The sequence below is a fragment of the Rhinoderma darwinii genome, chromosome 1 (genome assembly GCF_050947455.1).
Source record: "Rhinoderma darwinii isolate aRhiDar2 chromosome 1, aRhiDar2.hap1, whole genome shotgun sequence".
Lineage (NCBI taxonomy): Eukaryota > Metazoa > Chordata > Amphibia > Anura > Rhinodermatidae > Rhinoderma > Rhinoderma darwinii.
In genome coordinates, this window is record NC_134687.1 from 249,021,197 (window position 1) to 249,039,363 (window position 18,167).

Here is an 18,167-nt window from a genome sequence, read left to right on the forward strand (position 1 = left end):
TTAAAGCATTTAATGTCAATGGCCATTCTAAGCTGAATGTTCCTGCTCTCGTTAGATCGCTGAAGTTACACAGCTTAACGCCTCGCTAGTACCAGTGTGGGAGACTGTCTGGGAATCCGTGGTGCGGTTGAATTTTTATTATGTCGTTTAGATTTTGTTTCACAATCGATTAAAAAGGACTATGGATTAAATCATTTAATGTCAATGGCCATTCTAAGCTGAATGTCCCTGCTCTCGTCAGATCGCAGAAGTTACACAGCTTAAGGCCTCGCTAGTACTAGTGTGGGAGACTGTCTGGGAATCCGTGGTGCGGTTGACTTTTTATTATGTTGTTTAGATTTTGTTTCACAATAGATTAAATAGGACTATGGATTAAGTCTTTTAATGTCAATGGCCATTCTAAGCAGAATGTGCCTGCTCTCGTCAGATCGCAGAAGTTACACAGCTTAAGGCCTCGCTAGTACCAGTGTGGGAGACTGTCTGGGAATCCGTGGTGCGGTTGACTCTTTATTATGTTGTTTAGATTTTGTTTCACAATAGATTAAATGGGACTATGGATTAAGGCTTTTAATGTCAATGGCCATTCTAAGCTGAATGTGCCTGCTCTCGTCAGATCGCAGAAGTTACACAGCTTAAGGCCTCGCTAGTACCAGTGTGGGAGACTGTCTGGGAATCCGTGGTGCGGTTGACTTTTTATTATGTCGTTTAGATTTTGTTTCACAATAGATTAAATAGGACTATGGATTAAAGCATTTAACGTCAATGGCCATTCTAAGCTGAATGTGCCTGCTCTCGTCAGAACGCAGAAGTTACACAGCTTAAGGCCTCACTAGTACCATTGTGGGAGACTGTCTGGGAATCCGTGGTGCGGTTGAATTTTTATTATGTCGTTTAGATTTTGTTTCACAATCGATTAAAAAGGACTATGGATTAAAGCATTTTATGTCAATCGCCATTCTAAGCTGAATGTCCCTGCTCTCGTCAGATCGCAGAAGTTACACAGCTTAAGGCCTCGCTAGTAACAGTGTGGGAGACTGTCTGGGAATCCGTGGAGCGGTTGACTTTTTATTATGTCGTTTAGATTTTGTTTCACAATCGATTAAAAAGTACTATGGATTAAAGCATTTAATGTCAATGGCCATTCTAAGCTGAATGTGCCTGCTCTCGTCAGATCGCAGAAGTTACACAGCTTAAGGCCTCGCTAGTACCAGTGTGGGAGACTGTCTGGGAATCCGTGGTGCGGTTGACTTTTTATTATGTCGTTTAGATTTTGTTTCACAATCGATTAAAAAGGACTATGGATTAAAGCATTTAACGTCAATGGCCATTCTAAGCTGAATGTCCCTGCTCTCGTCAGATCGCAGAAGTTACACAGCTTAAGGCCTCGCTAGTACCAGTGTGGGAGACTGTCTGGGAATCCGTGGTGCGGTTGACTTTTTATTATGTCGTTTAGATTTTGTTTCACAGTCGATTAAAAAGGAGTATGGATTAAAGCATTTAATGTCAATGGCCGTTCTAAGCTGAATGTGCCTGCTCTCGTCAGATCGCAGAAGTTACACAGCTTAAGGCCTCGCTAGTACCAGTGTGGGAGACTGACTGGGAATCCGTGGTGCGGTTGACTTTTTATTATGTTGTTTAGATTTTGTTTCACAATAGATTAAATAGGACTATGGATTAAGGCTTTTAATGTCAATGGCCATTCTAAGCTGAGTGTGCCTGCTCTCGTCAGAACGCAGAAGTTACACAGCTTAATGCCTCGCTAGTACCAGTGTGGGTGACTGTCTGTGAATCCGTTGTGCGGTTGACTTCTTATTATGTCGTTTAGATTTTGTTTCACAATCGATTAAAAAGGACTATGGATTAAAGCATTTAATGTCAATGGCCATTCTAAGCTGAATGTGCCTGCTCTCGTTAGATCGCAGAAGTTACATAGCTTAACGCCTCGCTAGTATCAGTGTGGGAGACTGTCTGGGAATCCGTGATGCGGTTGACTTTTTATTATGTCGTTTAGATTTTGTTTCACAATAGATTAAATAGGACTATGGATTAAAGCATTTAACGTCAATGGCCATTCTAAGCTGAATGTACCTGCTCTCGTCAGATCGCAGAAGTTACACAGCTTAAGGCCTCGCTAGTACCAGTGTGGGAGACTGTCTGGGAATCCGTGGTGCGGTTGAATTTTTATTATGTCGTTTAGATTTTGTTTCACAATCGATTAAAAAGGACTATGGATTAAAGCATTTAATGTCAATGGCCATTCTAAGCTGAATGTCCCTGCTCTCGTCAGATCGCAGAAGTTACACAGCTTAAGGCCTCGTTAGTACCTGTCTGGGAATCCGTGGTGCGGTTGACTTTTTATTATGTCGTTTAGATTTTGTTTCACAATCGATTAAAAAGGACTATGGATTAAAGCATTTAATGTAAATGGCCATTCTAAGCTGAATGTGCCTGCTCTCGTCAGATCGCAGAAGTTACACAGCTTAAGGCCTCGCTAGTACCAGTGTGGGAGACTGTCTGGGAATCCGTGGTGCGGTTGACCTTTTATTATGTCGTTTAGATTTTGTTTCACAATAGATTAAATAGGACTATGGATTAAGGCTTTTAATGTCAATGGCCATTCTAAGCTGAGTGTGCCTGCTCTCGTCAGATCGCAGAAGTTACACAGCTTAAGGCCTCGCTAGTACCAGTGTGGGAGACTGTCTGTGAATCCGTGGTGCGGTTGACTTCTTATTATGTCGTTTAGATTTTGTTTCACAATCGATTAAAAAGGACTATGGATTAAAGCATTTAATGTCAATGGCCATTCTAAGCTGAATGTGCCTGCTCTCGTTAGATCGCAGAAGTTATATAGCTTAACGCCTCGCTAGTAATAGTGTGGGAGACTGTCTGGGAATCCGTGGTGCGGTTGACTTTTTATTATGTCGTTTAGATTTTGTTTCACAATAGATTAAATAGGACTATGGATTAAAGCATTTACCGTCAATGGCCATTCTAAGCTGAATGTGCCTGCTCTCGTCAGATCGCAGAAGTTACACAGCTTAAGGCCTCGCTAGTACCAGTGTGGGAGACTGTATGGGAATCCGTGGTGCGGTTGAATTTTTATTATGTCGTTTAGATTTTGTTTCACAATCGATTAAAAAGGACTATGGATTAAAGCATTTAATGTCAATGGCCATTCTAAGCTGAATGCCCCTGCTCTCGTCAGATCGCAGAAGTTACACAGCCTAAGGCCTCGCTAGTACCAGTGTGGGAGACTGTCTGGGAATCCGTGGAGCGGTTGACTTTTTATTATGTTGTTTCGATTTTGTTTCACAATCGATTAAAAAGGACTATGGATTAAAGCATTTAATGTCAATGGCCATTCTAAGCTGAATGTCCCAGCTCTCGTCAGATCGCAGAAGTTACACAGCTTAAGGCCTCACTAGTACCAGTGTGGGAGACTGTCTGGGAATCCGTGGTGCGGTTGACTTTTTATTATGTCGTTTAGATTTTGTTTCACAATCGATTAAAAAGGACTATGGATTAAAGCATTTAATGTCAATGGCCATTCTAAGCTGAATGTGCCTGCTCTCGTCAGATCGCAGAAGTTACACAGCTTAAGGCCTCGCTAGTACCAGTGTGGGAGACTGTCTGGGAATCCGTGGTGCGGTTGACTTTTTATTATGTCGTTTAGATTTTGTTTCACAATAGATTAAATAGGACTATGGATTAAAGCATTTAACATCAATGGCCATTCTAAGCTGAATGTGCCTGCTCTCGTCAGAACGCAGAAGTTACACAGCTTAAGGCCTCGCTAGTACCAGTGTGGGAGACTGTCTGGGAATCCGTGGTGCGCTTGCCTTTTTATTATGTTGTTTAGATTTTGTTTCACAATAGATTAAATAGGACTATGGATTAAGGCTTTTAATGTCAATGGCCATTCTAAGCTGAGTGTGCCTGCTCTCGTCAGATTGCAGAAGTTACACAGCTTAAGGCCTCGCTAGTACCAGTGTGGGTGACTGTCTGTGAATCCGTTGTGCGGTTGACTTCTTATTATGTCGTTTAGATTTTGTTTCACAATCGATTAAAAAGGACTATGGATTAAAGCATTTAATGTCAATGGCCATTCTAAGCTGAATGTGCCTGCTCTCGTTAGATCGCAGAAGTTACATAGCTTAACGCCTCGCTTGTACCAGTGTGGGAGACTGTCTGGGAATCCGTGATGCGGTTAACTTTTTATTATGTCGTTTAGATTTTGTTTCACAATAGATTAAATAGGACTATGGATTAAAGCATTTAACGTCAATGGCCATTCTAAGCTGAATGTGCCTGCTCTCGTCAGGTCGCAGAAGTTACACAGCTTAAGGCCTCCCTAGTACCAGTGTGGGAGACTGTCTGGGAATCCGTGGTGCGGTTGACTTTTTATTATGTCGTTTAGATTTTGTTTCACAATAGATTAAATAGGACTATGGATTAAAGCACTTAACATCAATGGCCATTCTAAGCTGAATGTGCCTGCTCTCATCAGAACGCAGAAGTTACACAGCTTAAGGCCTCGCTAGTACCAGTGTGGGAGACTGTCTGGGAATCCGTGGTGCGCTTGACTTTTTATTATGTTGTTTAGATTTTGTTTCACAATAGATTAAATAGGACTATGGATTAAGGCTTTTAATGTCAATGGCCATTCTAAGCTGAGTGTGCCTGCTCTCGTCAGATTGCAGAAGTTATACAGCTTAAGGCCTCGCTAGTACCAGTGTGGGTGACTGTCTGTGAATCCGTTGTGCGGTTGACTTCTTATTATGTCGTTTAGATTTTGTTTCACAATCGATTAAAAAGGACTATGGATTAAAGCATTTAATGTCAATGGCCATTCTAAGCTGAATGTGCCTGCTCTCGTTAGATCGCAGAAGTTACATAGCTTAACGCCTCGCTAGTACCAGTGTGGGAGACTGTCTGGGAATCCGTGATGCGGTTGACTTTTTATTATGTCGTTTAGATTTTGTTTCACAATAGATTAAATAGGACTATGGATTAAAGCATTTAACGTCAATGGCCATTCTAAGCTGAATGTGCCTGCTCTCGTCAGGTCGCAGAAGTTACACAGCTTAAGGCCTCGCTAGTACCAGTGTGGCAGACTGTCTGGGAATCCGTGGTGCGGTTGAATTTTTATTATGTCGTTTAGATTTTGTTTCACAATAGATTAAATAGGACTATGGATTAAAGCATTTAACGTCAATGGCCATTCTAAGCTGAATGAGCCTGCTCTCGTCAGAACGCAGAAGTTACACAGCTTAAGGCCTTGCTAGTACCAGTGTGGGTGACTGTCTGGGAATCCGTGGTGCGGTTGAATTTTTATTATGTCGTTTAGATTTTGTTTCACAATCGATTAAAAAGGACTATGGATTAAAGCTTTTAATGTCAATGGCCATTCTAAGCTGAATGTGCCTGCTCTCGTCAGATCGCAGAAGTTACACAACTTAAGGCCTCGCTAGTACGAGTGTGGGAGACTGTCTGGGAATCCGTGGTGCGGTTGACTTTTTATTATGTTGTTTAGATTTTGTTTCACAATAGATTAAATAGGACTATGGATTAAGGCTTTTAATGTCAATGGCCATTCTAAGCTGAATGTGCCTACTCTCGTCAGATCGCAGAAGTTACACAGCTTAAGGCCTCGCTAGTACCAGTGTGGGAGACTGTCTGGGAATCCGTGGTGCGGTTGACTTTTTATTATGTCGTTTAGATTTTGTTTCACAATCGATTAAAAAGGACTATGGATTAAAGCATTTAATGACAATGGCCATTCTAAGCTGAATGTGCCTGCTCTCGTTAGATCGCAGAAGTTACACAGCTTAATGCCTTGCTAGTACCAGTGTGGGAGACTGTCTGGGGATCCGTAGTGCGGTTGACTTTTTATTATGTCGTTTAGATTTTGTTTCACAATAGATTAAATAGGACTATGGATTAAAGCACTTAACGTCAATGGCCATTCTAAGCTGAATGTGCCTGCTCTCGTCAGATCGCAGAAGTTACACAGCTTAAGGCCTCGCTAGTACCAGTGTGGGAGACTGTCTGGGAATCCGTGGTGCAGTTGAACTTTTATTATGTCGTTTAGATTTTGTTTCACAATCGATTAAAAAGGACTATGGATTAAAGCATTTAATGTCAATGGCCATTCTAAGCTGAATGTCCCTGCTCTCGTCAGATCGCAGAAGTTACACAGCTTAAGGCCTCGCTAGTACCAGTCTGGGAATCCGTGGTGCGGTTGACTTTTTATTATGTCGTTTAGATTTTGTTTCACAATCGATTAAAAAGGACTATGGATTAAAGCATTTAATGTCAATGGCCATTCTAAGCTGAATGTCCCTGCTCTCGTCAGATCGCAGAAGTTACACAGCTTAAGGCCTCGTTAGTACCTGTCTGGGAATCCGTGGTGCGGTTGACTTTTTATTATGTCGTTTAGATTTTGTTTCACAATCGATTAAAAAGGACTATGGATTAAAGCATTTAAAGTCAATGGCCATTCTAAGCTGAATGCCCCTGCTCTCGTCAGATCGCAGAAGTTACACAGCCTAAGGCCTCGCTAGTACCAGGGTGGGAGACTGTCTGGGAATCCGTGGAGCGGTTGACTTTTTATTATGTTGTTTCGATTTTGTTTCACAATCGATTAAAAAGGACTATGGATTAAAGCATTTAATGTCAATGGCCATTCTAAGCTGAATGTCCCTGCTCTCGTCAGATCGCAGAAGTTACACAGCTTAAGGCCTCACTAGTACCAGTGTGGGAGACTGTCTGGGAATCCGTGGTGCGGTTGACTTTTTATTATGTCGTTTAGATTTTGTTTCACAATCGATTAAAAAGGACTATGGATTAAAGCATTTAATGTCAATGGCCATTCTAAGCTGAATGTGCCTGCTCTCGTCAGATCGCAGAAGTTACACAGCTTAAGGCCTCGCTAGTACCAGTGTGGGAGACTGTCTGGGAATCCGTGGTGCGCTTGACTTTTTATTATGTTGTTTAGATTTTGTTTCACAATAGATTAAATAGGACTATGGATTAAGGCTTTTAATGTCAATGGCCATTCTAAGCTGAGTGTGCCTGCTCTCGTCAGATTGCAGAAGTTACACAGCTTAAGGCCTCGCTAGTACCAGTGTGGGTGACTGTCTGTGAATCCGTTGTGCGGTTGACTTCTTATTATGTCGTTTAGATTTTGTTTCACAATCGATTAAAAAGGACTATGGATTAAAGCATTTAATGTCAATGGCCATTCTAAGCTGAATGTGCCTGCTCTCGTTAGATCGCAGAAGTTACATAGCTTAACGCCTCGCTAGTACCAGTGTGGGAGACTGTCTGGGAATCCGTGATGCGGTTGACTTTTTATTATGTCGTTTAGATTTTGTTTCACAATAGATTAAATAGGACTATGGATTAAAGCATTTAACGTCAATGGCCATTCTAAGCTGAATGTGCCTGCTCTCGTCAGGTCGCAGAAGTTACACAGCTTAAGGCCTCGCTAGTACCAGTGTGGGAGACTGTCTGGGAATCCGTGGTGCGGTTGAATTTTTATTATGTTGTTTAGATTTTGTTTCACAATCGATTAAAAAGGACTATGGATTAAAGCATTTAATGTCAATGGCCATTCTAAGCTGAATGTCCCTGCTCTCGTCAGATCGCAGAAGTTACACAGCCTAAGGCCTCGCTAGTACCAGTGTGGGAGACTTTCTGGAATCCGTGGTGCGGTTGACTTTTTATTATGTCGTTTAGATTTTGTTTCACAATCGATTAAAAAGGACTATGGATTAAAGCATTTAATGTCAATGGCCATTCTAAGCTGAATGTCCCTGCTCTCGTCAGATCGCAGAAGTTACACAACTTAAGGCCTCGCTAGTACCTGTGTGGGAGACTGTCTGGGAATCCGTGGTGCGGTTGACTTTTTATTATGTCGTTTAGATTTTGTTTCACAATCGATTAAAAAGGACTATGGATTAAAGCATTTAATGTCAATGGCCATTCTAAGCAGAATGTGCCTGCTCTCGTCAGATCGCAGAAGTTACACAGCTTAAGGCCTCGCTAGTACCAGTGTGGGAGACTGTCTGGGAATCCGTGGTGCGGTTGACTTTTTATTATGTCGTTTAGATTTTGTTTCACAATAGATTAAATAGGACTATGGATTAAAGCATTTAACGTCAATGGCCATTCTAAGCTGAATGTGCCTGCTCTCGTCAGAACGTAGAAGTTACACAGCTTAAGGCCTTGCTAGTACCAGTGTGGGTGACTGTCTGGGAATCCGTGGTGCGGTTGAATTTTTATTATGTCGTTTAGATTTTGTTTCACAATCGATTAAAAAGGACTATGGATTAAAGCATTTAATGTCAATGGCCATTCTAAGCTGAATGTGCCTGCCCTCGTCAGATCGCAGAAGTTACATAACTTAAGGCCTCGCTAGTACGAGTGTGGGAGACTGTCTGGGAATCCGTGGTGCGGTTGACTTTTTATTATGTTGTTTAGATTTTGTTTCACAATAGATTAAATAGGACTATGGATTAAGGCTTTTAATGTCAATGGCCATTCTAAGCTGAATGTGCCTACTCTCGTCAGATCGCAGAAGTTACACAGCTTAAGGCCTCGCTAGTACCAGTGTGGGAGACTGTCTGGGAATCCGTGGTGCGGTTGACTTTTTATTATGTCGTTTAGATTTTGTTTCACAATAGATTAAATAGGACTATGGATTAAAGCATTTAACGTCAATGGCCATTCTAAGCTGAATGTGCCTGCTCTCGTCAGAACGCAGAAATTACACAGCTTAAGGCCTCGCTAGTATCAGTGTGGGAGACTGTCTGGGAATCCGTGGTGCGGTTGAATTTTTATTATGTCGTTTAGATTTTGTTTCACAATCGATTAAAAAGGACTATGGATTAAAGCATTTATTGTCAATGGCCATTCTAAGCTGAATGTCCCTGCTCTCGTCAGATCGCAGAAGTTACACAGATAAAGGCCTCGCTAGCACCAGTTTGGGAGACTGTCTGGGAATCCGTGGTGCGGTTGACTTCTTAATATGTCGTTTAGATTTTGTTTCACAATCGATTAAAAAGGACTATGGATTAAAGAATTTAATGTCAATGGCCATTCTAAGCTGAATGTCCCTGCTCTCGTCAGATCGCAGAAGTTACACAGCTTAAGGCCTCGCTAGTACGAGTGTGGGAGACTGTCTGGGAATCCGTGGTGCGGTTGACTTTTTATTATGTTGTTTAGATTTTGTTTCACAATAGATTAAATAGGACTATGGATTAAGGCTTTTAATGTCAATGGCCATTCTAAGCTGAGTGTGCCTGCTCTCGTCAGATCGCAGAAGTTACACAGCTTAAGGCCTCGCTAGTATCAGTGTGGGAGACTATCTGTGAATCCGTGGTGCGGTTGACTTCTTATTATGTCGTTTAGATTTTGTTTCACAATCGATTAAAAAGGACTATGGATTAAAGCATTTATTGTCAATGGCCATTCTAAGCTGAATGTCCCTGCTCTCGTCAGATCGCAGAAGTTACACAGATAAAGGCCTTGCTAGCACCAGTTTGGGAGACTGTCTGGGAATCCGTGGTGCGGTTGACTTCTTAATATGTCGTTTAGATTTTGTTTCACAATCGATTAAAAAGGACTATGGATTAAAGCATTTAATGTCAATGGCCATTCTAAGCTGAATGTGCCTGCTCTCGTTAGATCGCAGAAGTTACATAGCTTAACGCCTCGCTAGTACCAGTGTGGGAGACTGTCTGGGAATCCGTGGTGCGGTTGTCTTTTTATTATGTCGTTTAGATTTTGTTTCACAATAGATTAAATAGGACTATGGATTAAAGCATTTAACGTCAATGGCTTTTCTAAGCTGAATGTGCCTGCTCTCGTCAGATCGCAGAAGTTATACAGCTTAAGGCCTCGCTAGTACCAGTGTGGGAGACTGTCTGGGAATCCGTGGTGCAGTTGACTTTTTATTATGTCGTTTAGATTTTGTTTCACAATCGATTAAAAAGGACTATGGATTAAAGAATTTAATGTCAATGGCCATTCTAAGCTGAATGTCCCTGCTCTCGTCAGATCGCAGAAGTTACACAGCTTAAGGCCTCGCTAGTACGAGTGTGGGAGACTGTCTGGGAATCCGTGGTGCGGTTGACTTTTTATTATGTTGTTTAGATTTTGTTTCACAATAGATTAAATAGGACTATGGATTAAGGCTTTTAATGTCAATGGCCATTCTAAGCTGAGTGTGCCTGCTCTCGTCAGATCGCAGAAGTTACACAGCTTAAGGCCTCGCTAGTACCAGTGTGGGAGACTATCTGTGAATCCGTGGTGCGGTTGACTTCTTATTATGTCGTTTAGATTTTGTTTCACAATCGATTAAAAAGGACTATGGATTAAAGGATTTAATGTCAATGGCCATTCTAAGCTGAATGTGCCTGCTCTCGTTAGATCGCAGAAGTTACATAGCTTAACGCCTCGCTAGTACCAGTGTGGGAGACTGTCTGGGAATCCGTGGTGCGGTTGACTTTTTATTATGTCGTTTAGATTTTGTTTCACAATCGATTAAAAAGGACTATGGATTAAAGCATTTAATGTCAATGGCCATTCTAAGCTGAATGTGCCTGCTCTCGTCAGATCGCAGCAGTTACACAGCTTAAGGCCTCGCTAGTACCAGTGTGGGAGACTGTCTGGGAGACTGTCTGGGAGACTGTCTGGGAGACTGTCTGGGAGACTGTCTGGGAGACTGTCTGGGAGACTGTCTGGGAGACTGTCTGGGAGACTGTCTGGGAGACTGTCTGGGAGACTGTCTGGGAGACTGTCTGGGAGACTGTCTGGGAGACTGTCTGGGAGACTGTCTGGGAGACTGTCTGGGAGACTGTCTGGGAGACTGTCTGGGAGACTGTCTGGGAGACTGTCTGGGAGACTGTCTGGGAGACTGTCTGGGAGACTGTCTGGGAGACTGTCTGGGAGACTGTCTGGGAGACTGTCTGGGAGACTGTCTGGGAGACTGTCTGGGAGACTGTCTGGGAGACTGTCTGGGAGACTGTCTGGGAGACTGTCTGGGAATCCGTGGTGCGGTTGACTTTTTATTATGTCGTTTAGATTTTGTTTCACAATAGATTAAATAGGACTATGGATTAAAGCATTTAACAACAATGGCCATTCTAAGCTGAATGTGCCTGCTCTCGTCAGAATGCAGAAGTTACACAGCTTAAGGCCCCGCTAGTACCAGTATGGGAGACTGTCTGGGAATCCGTGGTGCGCTTGACTTTTTATTATGTTGTTTAGATTTTGTTTCACAATAGATTAAATAGGACTATGGATTAAAGCTTTTGATGTCAATGGCCATTCTAAGCTGAGTGTGCCTGCTCTCGTCAGATCGCAGAAGTTACACAGCTTAAGGCCTCGCTAGTACCAGTGTGGGTGACTGTCTGTGAATCCGTTGTGCGGTTGACTTCTTATTATGTCGTTTAGATTTTGTTTCACAATCGATTAAAAAGGACTATGGATTAAAGCATTTAATGTCAATGGCCATTCTAAGCTGAATGTGCCTGCTCTCGTTAGATCGCAGAAGTTACATAGCTTAACGCCTCGCTAGTACCAGTGTGGGAGACTGTCTGGGAATCCGTGATGCGGTTGACTTTTTATTATGTCGTTTATATTTTGTTTCACAATAGATTAAATAGGACTATGGATTAACGCATTTAACGTCAATGGCCATTCTAAGCTGAATGTGCCTGCTCTCGTCAGATCGCAGAAGTTACACAGCTTAAGGCCTCGCTAGTACCAGTGTGGGAGACTGTCTGGGAATCCGTGGTGCGGTTGAATTTTTATTATGTCGTTTAGATTTTGTTTCACAATCGATTAAAAAGGACTATGGATTAAAGCATTTAATGTCAATGGCCATTCTAAGCTGAATGTCCCTGCTCTCGTCAGATCGCAGAAGTTACACAGCCTAAGGCCTCGCTAGTACCAGTGTGGGAGACTGTCTGGGAATCCGTGGTGCGGTTGACTTTTTATTATGTCGTTTAGATTTTGTTTCACAATCGATTAAAAAGGACTATGGATTAAAGCATTTAATGTCAATGGCCATTCTAAGCTGAATGTCCCTGCTCTCGTCAGATCGCAGAAGTTACACAGCTTAAGGCCTCGCTAGTACCTGTGTGGGAGACTGTCTGGGAATCCGTGGTGCGTTGACTTTTTATTATGTCGTTTAGATTTTGTTTCACAATCGATTAAAAAGGACTATGGATTAAAGCATTTAATGTCAATGGCCATTCTAAGCTGAATGTGCCTGCTCTCGTCAGATCGCAGAAGTTACACAGCTTAAGGCCTTGCTAGTACCAGTGTGGGTGACTGTCTGGGAATCCGTGGTGTGGTTGACTTCTTATAATGTCGTTTAGATTTTGTTTCACAATCGATTAAAAAGGACTATGGATTAAATCATTTAATGTCAATGGCCATTCTAAGCTGAATGTGCCTGCTCTCGTTAGATCGCAGAAGTTACATAGCTTAACGCCTCGCTAGTACCAGTGTGGGAGACTGTCTGGGAATCCGTGGTGCGGTTGACTTTTTATTATGTCGTTTAGATTTTGTTTCACAATATATTAAATAGGACTATGGATTAAAGCATTTAACGTCAATGGCCATTCTAAGCTGAATGTGCCTGCGCTCGTCAGATCGCAGAAGTTACACAGCTTAAGGCCTCGCTAGTACCAGTGTGGGAGACTGTCTGGGAATCCGTGGTGCGGTTGAATTTTTATTATGTCGTTTAGATTTTGTTTCACAATAGATTAAATAGGACTATGGATTAAAGCATTTAACGTCAATGGCCATTCTAAGCTGAATGTGCCTGCGCTCGTCAGATCGCAGAAGTTACACAGCTTAAGGCATCGCTAGTACCAGTGTGGGAGACTGTCTGGGAATCCGTGGTGCGGTTGCCTTTTTATTATGTCGTTTAGATTTTGTTTCACAATCGATTAAAAAGGACTATGGATTAAAGCATTTAATGTCAATGGCCATTCTAAGCTGAATGTCCCTGCTCTCGTCAGATCGCAGAAGTTACACAGCTTAAGGCCTCGCTAGTACCAGTGTGGGAGACTGTCTGGGAATCCGTGGTGCGGTTGCCTTTTTATTATGTCGTTTAGATTTTGTTTCACAATCGATTAAAAAGGACTATGGATTAAAGCATTTAATGTCAATGGCCATTCTAAGCTGAATGTGCCTGCTCTCGTTAAATCGCAGAAGTTACACAGCTTAACGCCTCGCTAGTACCAGTGTGGGAGACTGTCTGGTGAATCCGTGGTGCGGTTGACTTTTTATTATGTCGTTTAGATTTTGTTTCACAATAGATTAAATAGGACTATGGATTAAAGCATTTAACGTCAATGGCCATTCTAAGCTGAATGTGCCTGCTCTTGTCAGATCGCAGAAGTTACACAGCTTAAGGCCTCGCTAGTACCAGTGTGGGAGACTGTCTGGGAATCCGTGGTGCAGTTGACTTTTTATTATGTCGTTTAGATTTTGTTTCACAATCGATTAAAAAGGACTATGGATTAAAGCATTTAACGTCAATGGCCATTCTAAGCTGAATCTCCCTGCTCTCGGCAGATCGCAGAAGTTACACAACTTAAGGCCTCGCTAGTACGAGTGTGGGAGACTGTCTGGGAATCCGTGGTGCAGTTGACTTTTTATTATGTCGTTTAGATTTTGTTTCACAATAGATTAAATAGGACTATGGATTAAAGCATTTAAAGTCAATGGCCATTCTAAGCTGAATGTGCCTGCTCTCGTCAGAACGCAGAAATTACACAGCTTAAGGCCTCGCTAGTACCAGTGTGGGAGACTGTCTGGGAATCCGTGGTGCGGTTGAATTTTTATTATGTCGTTTAGATTTTGTTTCACAATCGATTAAAAAGGACTATGGATTAAAGCATTTATTGTCAATGGCCATTCTAAGCTGAATGTCCCTGTTCTCGTCAGATCGCAGAAGTTACACAGCTTAAGGCCTCGCTAGTACCAGTGTGGGAGACTGTCTGGGAATCCGTGGTGCGGTTGACTTTTTATTATGTCGTTTAGATTTTGTTTCACAATAGATTAAATAGGACTATGGATTAAGGCTTTTAATGTCAATGGCCATTCTAAGCTGAATGTGCCTGCTCTCGTCAGAACGCAGAAGTTACACAGCTTAAGGCCTCGCTAGTACCAGTTTGGGAGACTGTCTGGGAATCCGTGGTGCGGTTGAATTTTTATTATGTCGTTTAGATTTTGTTTCACAATCGATTAAAAAGAACTATGGATTAACGCATTTAATGTCAATGGCCATTCTAAGCTGAATGTCCCTGCTCTCGTCAGATCGCAGAAGTTACACAGCTTAAGGCCTCGCTAGTACCAGTGTGGGAGACTGTCTGGGAATCCGTGGTGCGGTTGACTTTTTATTATGTTGTTTAGATTTTGTTTCACAATAGATTAAATAGGACTATGGATTAAGGCTTTTAATGTCAATGGTCATTCTAAGCTGAATGTGCGTGCTCTCGTCAGATCGCAGAAGTTACACAGCTAAAGGCCTCGCTAGTACCAGTGTGGGAGACTGTCTGGGAATCCGTGGTGCTGTTGACTTTTTATTATGTCGTTTAGATTTTGTTTCACAATCGATTAAAAAGGACTATGGATTAAAGTATTTAATGTCAATGGCCATTCTAAGCTGAATGTGCCTGCTCTCGTTAGATCGCAGAAGTTACATAGCTTAACGCCTCGCTAGTACAAGTGTGGGAGACTGTCTGGGAATCCGTGGTGCGGTTGAATTTTTATTATGTCGTTTAGATTTTGTTTCACAATCGATTAAAAAGGACTATGGATTAAAACATTTAATGTCAATGGCCATTCTAAGCTGAATGTCCCTGCTCTCGTCAGATCGCAGAAGTTACACAGCTTAAGGCCTCGCTAGTACCAGTGTGGGAGACTGTCTGGGAATCCGTGGTGCGGTTGACTTTTTATTATGTCGTTTAGATTTTGTTTCACAATCGATTAAAAAGGACTATGGATTAAAGCATTTAACGTCTATGGCCATTCTAAGCTGAATGTGCCTGCTCTCGTCAGAACGCAGAAGTTACACACCTTAAGGCCTCGCTAGTACCAGTGTGGGAGACTGTCTGGGAATCCGTGGTGCGGTTGAATATTTATTATGTCGTTTAGATTTTGTTTCACAATCGATTAAAAAGGACTATGGATTAAAGCATTTAATGTCAATGGCCATTCTAAGCTGAATGTCCCTGCTCTCGTCAGATCGCAGAAGTTACACATCTTAAGCCCTCGCTAGTACGAGTGTGGGAGACTGTCTGGGAATCCGTGGTGCGGTTGACTTTTTATTATGTTGTTTAGATTTTGTTTCACAATAGATTAAATAGGACTATGGATTAAGGCTTTAAATGTCAATGGCCATTCTAAGCTGAATGTGCCTGCTCTCGTCAGATCGCAGAAGTTACACAGCTTAAGGTCTCGCTAGTACCAGTGTGGGAGACTGTCTGGGAATCCGTGGTGCGGTTGACTTTTTATTATGTCGTTTAGATTTTGTTTCACAATCGATTAAAAAGGACTATGGATTAAAGCATTTAATGTCAATGGCCATTCTAAGCTGAATGTCCCTGCTCTCGTCAGATCGCAGAAGTTACACAGCTTAAGGCCTCGCTAGTACCATTGTGGGAGACTGTCTGGGAATCCGTGGTGCGGTTGACTTTTTATTATGTCGTTTAGATTTTGTTTCACAATCGATTAAAAAGGACTATGGATTAAAGCATTTAAAGTCAATGGCCATTCTAAGCTGAAAGTGCCTGCTCTCGTCAGATCGCAGAAGTTACACAGCTTAAGGCCTCGCTAGTACAAGTGTGGGAGACTGTCTGGGAATCCGTGGTGCGGTTGACTTTTTATTATGTCGTTTAGATTTTGTTTCACAATAGATTAAATAGGACTATGGATTAAAGCATTTAATGTCAATGGCCATTCTAAGCTGAATGTGCCTGCTCTCGTCAGAACGCAGAAGTTACACAGCTTAAGGCCTCGCTAGTACCAGCGTTGGAGACTGTCTGGGAATCCGTGGTGCGGTTGAATTTTTATTATGTCGTTTAGATTTTGTTTCACAATCGATTAAAAAGGACTATGGATTAAAGCATTTAATGCCAATGGCCATTCTAAGCTGAATGTCCCTGCTCTCGTCAGATCGCAGAAGTTACACAGCTTAAGGCCTCGCTAGTACCAGTGTGTGAGACTGTCTGGGAATCCGTGGTGCGGTTGACTTTTAATTATGTTGTTTAGATTTTGTTTCACAATAGATTAAATAGGACTATGGATTAAGGCTTTTAATGTCAATGGCCATTCTAAGCTGAATGTGCCTGCTCTCGTCAGATCGCAGAAGTTACACAGCTTAAGGCCTCGCTAGTACCAGTGTGGGAGACTGTCTGGGAATCCGTGGTGCGGTTGACTTTTTATTATGTTGTTTAGATTTTGTTTCACAATAGATTAAATAGGACTATGGATTAAAGCATTTAACGTCAATGGCCATTCTAAGCTGAATGTGCCTGCTCTCGTCAGATCGCAGAAGTTACACAGCTTAAGGCCTCGCTAGTACCAGTGTGGGAGACTGTCTGTGAATCCGTGGTGCGGTTGACTTTTTATTATGTCGTTTAGATTTTGTTTCACAATCGATTAAAAAGGACTATGGATTAAAGCATTTAATGTCAATGGCCATTCTAAGCTGAATGTGCCTGCTCTCGTCAGATCGCAGAAGTTACACAGCTTAAGGCCTCGCTAGTACCAGTGTGGGAGACTGTCTGGGAATCCGTGGTGCGGTTGACTTTTTATTATGTCGTTTAGATTTTGTTTCACAATCGTTTAAAAAGGACTATGGATTAAAGCATTTAATGTCAATGGCCATTCTAAGCTGAATGTGCCTGCTCTCGTCAGATCGCAGAAGTTACACAGCTTAAGGCCTCGCTAGTACCAGTGTGGGAGACTGTCTGGGAATCCGTGGTGCGGTTGACTTTTTATTATGTCGTTTAGATTTTGTTTCACAATAGATTAAATAGGACTATGGATTAAAGCATTTAACGTCAATGGCCATTCTAAGCTGAATGTCCCTGCTTTCGTCAGAACGCAGAAATTACACAGCTTAAGGCCTCGCTAGTACCAGTGTGGGAGACTGTCTGGGAATCCGAGGTGCGGTTGACTTTTTCTTATGTCGTTTAGATTTTGTTTCACAATCAATTAAATAGGACTATGGATTAAAGCTTTTAATGTCAATGGCCATTCTAAGCTGAATGTGCCTGCTCTCGTCAGATCGCAGAAGTTACACAGCTTAAGGCCTCGCTAGTACCAGTGTGGGAGACTGTCTGGGAATCCGTGGTGCGGTTGACTTTTTATTATGTCGTTTAGATTTTGTTTCACAATCGTTTAAAAAGGACTATGGATTAAAGCATTTAATGTCAATGGCCATTCTAAGCTGAATGTGCCTGCTCTCGTCAGATCGCAGAAGTTACACAGCTTAAGGCCTCGCTAGTACCAGTGTGGGAGACTGTCTGGGAATCCGTGGTGCGGTTGACTTTTTATTATGTCGTTTAGATTTTGTTTCACAATAGATTAAATAGGACTATGGATTAAAGCATTTAACGTCAATGGCCATTCTAAGCTGAATGTCCCTGCTTTCGTCAGAACGCAGAAATTACACAGCTTAAGGCCTCGCTAGTACCAGTGTGGGAGACTGTCTGGGAATCCGAGGTGCGGTTGACTTTTTATTATGTCGTTTAGATTTTGTTTCACAATCAATTAAATAGGACTATGGATTAAGGCTTTTAATGTCAATGGCCATTCTAAGCTGAATGTGCCTGCTCTCGTCAGATCGCAGAAGTTACACAGCTTAAGGCCTCGCTAGTACCAGTGTGGGAGACTGTCTGGGAATTCGTGGTGCGGTTGACTTTTTATTATGTCGTTTAGATTTTGTTTCACAATCGATTAAAAAGGACTATGGATTAAAGCATTTAATGTCAATGGCCATTTTAAGCTGAATGTGCCTGCTCTCGTTAGATCGCAGAAGTTACACACCTTAACGCCTCGCTAGTACCAGTGTGGGAGACTGTCTGGGAATCCGTGGTGCGGTTGACTTTTTATTATGTCGTTTAGATTTTGTTTCA

General features: G+C 42.1%; 67 pseudogenes; all 67 read left to right on the forward strand.

The window, feature by feature from the left end:
- Window positions 1-200: 200 nt before the first annotated feature.
- Window positions 201-319, forward strand: LOC142716940 (5S ribosomal RNA; annotated as a pseudogene).
- A 67-nt stretch (window positions 320-386) lies between these two features.
- On the forward strand, window positions 387-505 carry LOC142736803 (5S ribosomal RNA; annotated as a pseudogene).
- A 67-nt stretch (window positions 506-572) lies between these two features.
- Window positions 573-691, forward strand: LOC142696731 (5S ribosomal RNA; annotated as a pseudogene).
- A 67-nt stretch (window positions 692-758) lies between these two features.
- LOC142737123 (5S ribosomal RNA) lies at window positions 759-877 on the forward strand (annotated as a pseudogene).
- Window positions 878-944: 67 nt separating this feature from the next.
- On the forward strand, window positions 945-1,063 carry LOC142673018 (5S ribosomal RNA; annotated as a pseudogene).
- Window positions 1,064-1,130: 67 nt separating this feature from the next.
- Window positions 1,131-1,249, forward strand: LOC142696853 (5S ribosomal RNA; annotated as a pseudogene).
- Window positions 1,250-1,316: 67 nt separating this feature from the next.
- Window positions 1,317-1,435, forward strand: LOC142727049 (5S ribosomal RNA; annotated as a pseudogene).
- A 67-nt stretch (window positions 1,436-1,502) lies between these two features.
- Window positions 1,503-1,621, forward strand: LOC142737282 (5S ribosomal RNA; annotated as a pseudogene).
- Window positions 1,622-2,060: 439 nt separating this feature from the next.
- LOC142731041 (5S ribosomal RNA) lies at window positions 2,061-2,179 on the forward strand (annotated as a pseudogene).
- A 241-nt stretch (window positions 2,180-2,420) lies between these two features.
- LOC142735935 (5S ribosomal RNA) lies at window positions 2,421-2,539 on the forward strand (annotated as a pseudogene).
- A 67-nt stretch (window positions 2,540-2,606) lies between these two features.
- On the forward strand, window positions 2,607-2,725 carry LOC142665955 (5S ribosomal RNA; annotated as a pseudogene).
- A 253-nt stretch (window positions 2,726-2,978) lies between these two features.
- On the forward strand, window positions 2,979-3,097 carry LOC142737370 (5S ribosomal RNA; annotated as a pseudogene).
- A 67-nt stretch (window positions 3,098-3,164) lies between these two features.
- On the forward strand, window positions 3,165-3,283 carry LOC142666323 (5S ribosomal RNA; annotated as a pseudogene).
- A 67-nt stretch (window positions 3,284-3,350) lies between these two features.
- LOC142667991 (5S ribosomal RNA) lies at window positions 3,351-3,469 on the forward strand (annotated as a pseudogene).
- Window positions 3,470-3,536: 67 nt separating this feature from the next.
- LOC142696986 (5S ribosomal RNA) lies at window positions 3,537-3,655 on the forward strand (annotated as a pseudogene).
- Window positions 3,656-4,280: 625 nt separating this feature from the next.
- Window positions 4,281-4,399, forward strand: LOC142674487 (5S ribosomal RNA; annotated as a pseudogene).
- A 68-nt stretch (window positions 4,400-4,467) lies between these two features.
- On the forward strand, window positions 4,468-4,584 carry LOC142700150 (5S ribosomal RNA; annotated as a pseudogene).
- A 440-nt stretch (window positions 4,585-5,024) lies between these two features.
- LOC142704404 (5S ribosomal RNA) lies at window positions 5,025-5,143 on the forward strand (annotated as a pseudogene).
- A 67-nt stretch (window positions 5,144-5,210) lies between these two features.
- LOC142665795 (5S ribosomal RNA) lies at window positions 5,211-5,329 on the forward strand (annotated as a pseudogene).
- A 67-nt stretch (window positions 5,330-5,396) lies between these two features.
- LOC142675676 (5S ribosomal RNA) lies at window positions 5,397-5,515 on the forward strand (annotated as a pseudogene).
- A 67-nt stretch (window positions 5,516-5,582) lies between these two features.
- Window positions 5,583-5,701, forward strand: LOC142738325 (5S ribosomal RNA; annotated as a pseudogene).
- A 253-nt stretch (window positions 5,702-5,954) lies between these two features.
- On the forward strand, window positions 5,955-6,073 carry LOC142736233 (5S ribosomal RNA; annotated as a pseudogene).
- A 415-nt stretch (window positions 6,074-6,488) lies between these two features.
- On the forward strand, window positions 6,489-6,607 carry LOC142735965 (5S ribosomal RNA; annotated as a pseudogene).
- Window positions 6,608-6,674: 67 nt separating this feature from the next.
- LOC142732389 (5S ribosomal RNA) lies at window positions 6,675-6,793 on the forward strand (annotated as a pseudogene).
- A 625-nt stretch (window positions 6,794-7,418) lies between these two features.
- On the forward strand, window positions 7,419-7,537 carry LOC142672059 (5S ribosomal RNA; annotated as a pseudogene).
- Window positions 7,538-7,789: 252 nt separating this feature from the next.
- On the forward strand, window positions 7,790-7,908 carry LOC142665485 (5S ribosomal RNA; annotated as a pseudogene).
- A 67-nt stretch (window positions 7,909-7,975) lies between these two features.
- On the forward strand, window positions 7,976-8,094 carry LOC142736804 (5S ribosomal RNA; annotated as a pseudogene).
- Window positions 8,095-8,161: 67 nt separating this feature from the next.
- On the forward strand, window positions 8,162-8,280 carry LOC142676410 (5S ribosomal RNA; annotated as a pseudogene).
- A 253-nt stretch (window positions 8,281-8,533) lies between these two features.
- LOC142738326 (5S ribosomal RNA) lies at window positions 8,534-8,652 on the forward strand (annotated as a pseudogene).
- Window positions 8,653-8,719: 67 nt separating this feature from the next.
- Window positions 8,720-8,838, forward strand: LOC142738255 (5S ribosomal RNA; annotated as a pseudogene).
- A 253-nt stretch (window positions 8,839-9,091) lies between these two features.
- Window positions 9,092-9,210, forward strand: LOC142737519 (5S ribosomal RNA; annotated as a pseudogene).
- A 67-nt stretch (window positions 9,211-9,277) lies between these two features.
- On the forward strand, window positions 9,278-9,396 carry LOC142691406 (5S ribosomal RNA; annotated as a pseudogene).
- A 439-nt stretch (window positions 9,397-9,835) lies between these two features.
- Window positions 9,836-9,954, forward strand: LOC142738017 (5S ribosomal RNA; annotated as a pseudogene).
- A 67-nt stretch (window positions 9,955-10,021) lies between these two features.
- LOC142737520 (5S ribosomal RNA) lies at window positions 10,022-10,140 on the forward strand (annotated as a pseudogene).
- A 67-nt stretch (window positions 10,141-10,207) lies between these two features.
- Window positions 10,208-10,326, forward strand: LOC142738348 (5S ribosomal RNA; annotated as a pseudogene).
- Window positions 10,327-10,393: 67 nt separating this feature from the next.
- LOC142703070 (5S ribosomal RNA) lies at window positions 10,394-10,512 on the forward strand (annotated as a pseudogene).
- Window positions 10,513-11,323: 811 nt separating this feature from the next.
- Window positions 11,324-11,442, forward strand: LOC142700217 (5S ribosomal RNA; annotated as a pseudogene).
- Window positions 11,443-11,695: 253 nt separating this feature from the next.
- Window positions 11,696-11,814, forward strand: LOC142736609 (5S ribosomal RNA; annotated as a pseudogene).
- A 67-nt stretch (window positions 11,815-11,881) lies between these two features.
- LOC142737928 (5S ribosomal RNA) lies at window positions 11,882-12,000 on the forward strand (annotated as a pseudogene).
- Window positions 12,001-12,067: 67 nt separating this feature from the next.
- Window positions 12,068-12,185, forward strand: LOC142668268 (5S ribosomal RNA; annotated as a pseudogene).
- A 67-nt stretch (window positions 12,186-12,252) lies between these two features.
- LOC142736248 (5S ribosomal RNA) lies at window positions 12,253-12,371 on the forward strand (annotated as a pseudogene).
- Window positions 12,372-12,438: 67 nt separating this feature from the next.
- On the forward strand, window positions 12,439-12,557 carry LOC142703093 (5S ribosomal RNA; annotated as a pseudogene).
- A 67-nt stretch (window positions 12,558-12,624) lies between these two features.
- LOC142688636 (5S ribosomal RNA) lies at window positions 12,625-12,743 on the forward strand (annotated as a pseudogene).
- Window positions 12,744-12,996: 253 nt separating this feature from the next.
- On the forward strand, window positions 12,997-13,115 carry LOC142736838 (5S ribosomal RNA; annotated as a pseudogene).
- Window positions 13,116-13,369: 254 nt separating this feature from the next.
- On the forward strand, window positions 13,370-13,488 carry LOC142737293 (5S ribosomal RNA; annotated as a pseudogene).
- Window positions 13,489-13,741: 253 nt separating this feature from the next.
- LOC142731949 (5S ribosomal RNA) lies at window positions 13,742-13,860 on the forward strand (annotated as a pseudogene).
- Window positions 13,861-13,927: 67 nt separating this feature from the next.
- On the forward strand, window positions 13,928-14,046 carry LOC142736024 (5S ribosomal RNA; annotated as a pseudogene).
- A 67-nt stretch (window positions 14,047-14,113) lies between these two features.
- On the forward strand, window positions 14,114-14,232 carry LOC142736283 (5S ribosomal RNA; annotated as a pseudogene).
- Window positions 14,233-14,299: 67 nt separating this feature from the next.
- On the forward strand, window positions 14,300-14,418 carry LOC142727060 (5S ribosomal RNA; annotated as a pseudogene).
- A 67-nt stretch (window positions 14,419-14,485) lies between these two features.
- LOC142735581 (5S ribosomal RNA) lies at window positions 14,486-14,604 on the forward strand (annotated as a pseudogene).
- Window positions 14,605-14,857: 253 nt separating this feature from the next.
- LOC142727071 (5S ribosomal RNA) lies at window positions 14,858-14,976 on the forward strand (annotated as a pseudogene).
- Window positions 14,977-15,043: 67 nt separating this feature from the next.
- LOC142689500 (5S ribosomal RNA) lies at window positions 15,044-15,162 on the forward strand (annotated as a pseudogene).
- A 253-nt stretch (window positions 15,163-15,415) lies between these two features.
- On the forward strand, window positions 15,416-15,534 carry LOC142736263 (5S ribosomal RNA; annotated as a pseudogene).
- Window positions 15,535-15,601: 67 nt separating this feature from the next.
- Window positions 15,602-15,720, forward strand: LOC142732045 (5S ribosomal RNA; annotated as a pseudogene).
- Window positions 15,721-15,787: 67 nt separating this feature from the next.
- On the forward strand, window positions 15,788-15,906 carry LOC142734486 (5S ribosomal RNA; annotated as a pseudogene).
- Window positions 15,907-15,973: 67 nt separating this feature from the next.
- On the forward strand, window positions 15,974-16,092 carry LOC142737815 (5S ribosomal RNA; annotated as a pseudogene).
- A 67-nt stretch (window positions 16,093-16,159) lies between these two features.
- LOC142702318 (5S ribosomal RNA) lies at window positions 16,160-16,278 on the forward strand (annotated as a pseudogene).
- Window positions 16,279-16,345: 67 nt separating this feature from the next.
- LOC142697107 (5S ribosomal RNA) lies at window positions 16,346-16,464 on the forward strand (annotated as a pseudogene).
- A 67-nt stretch (window positions 16,465-16,531) lies between these two features.
- LOC142736349 (5S ribosomal RNA) lies at window positions 16,532-16,650 on the forward strand (annotated as a pseudogene).
- Window positions 16,651-16,717: 67 nt separating this feature from the next.
- Window positions 16,718-16,836, forward strand: LOC142697229 (5S ribosomal RNA; annotated as a pseudogene).
- Window positions 16,837-16,903: 67 nt separating this feature from the next.
- On the forward strand, window positions 16,904-17,022 carry LOC142697351 (5S ribosomal RNA; annotated as a pseudogene).
- Window positions 17,023-17,089: 67 nt separating this feature from the next.
- LOC142735574 (5S ribosomal RNA) lies at window positions 17,090-17,208 on the forward strand (annotated as a pseudogene).
- Window positions 17,209-17,275: 67 nt separating this feature from the next.
- On the forward strand, window positions 17,276-17,394 carry LOC142697473 (5S ribosomal RNA; annotated as a pseudogene).
- Window positions 17,395-17,461: 67 nt separating this feature from the next.
- LOC142697594 (5S ribosomal RNA) lies at window positions 17,462-17,580 on the forward strand (annotated as a pseudogene).
- A 67-nt stretch (window positions 17,581-17,647) lies between these two features.
- LOC142735575 (5S ribosomal RNA) lies at window positions 17,648-17,766 on the forward strand (annotated as a pseudogene).
- Window positions 17,767-17,833: 67 nt separating this feature from the next.
- LOC142736464 (5S ribosomal RNA) lies at window positions 17,834-17,952 on the forward strand (annotated as a pseudogene).
- A 67-nt stretch (window positions 17,953-18,019) lies between these two features.
- Window positions 18,020-18,138, forward strand: LOC142704038 (5S ribosomal RNA; annotated as a pseudogene).
- Window positions 18,139-18,167: the final 29 nt, after the last annotated feature.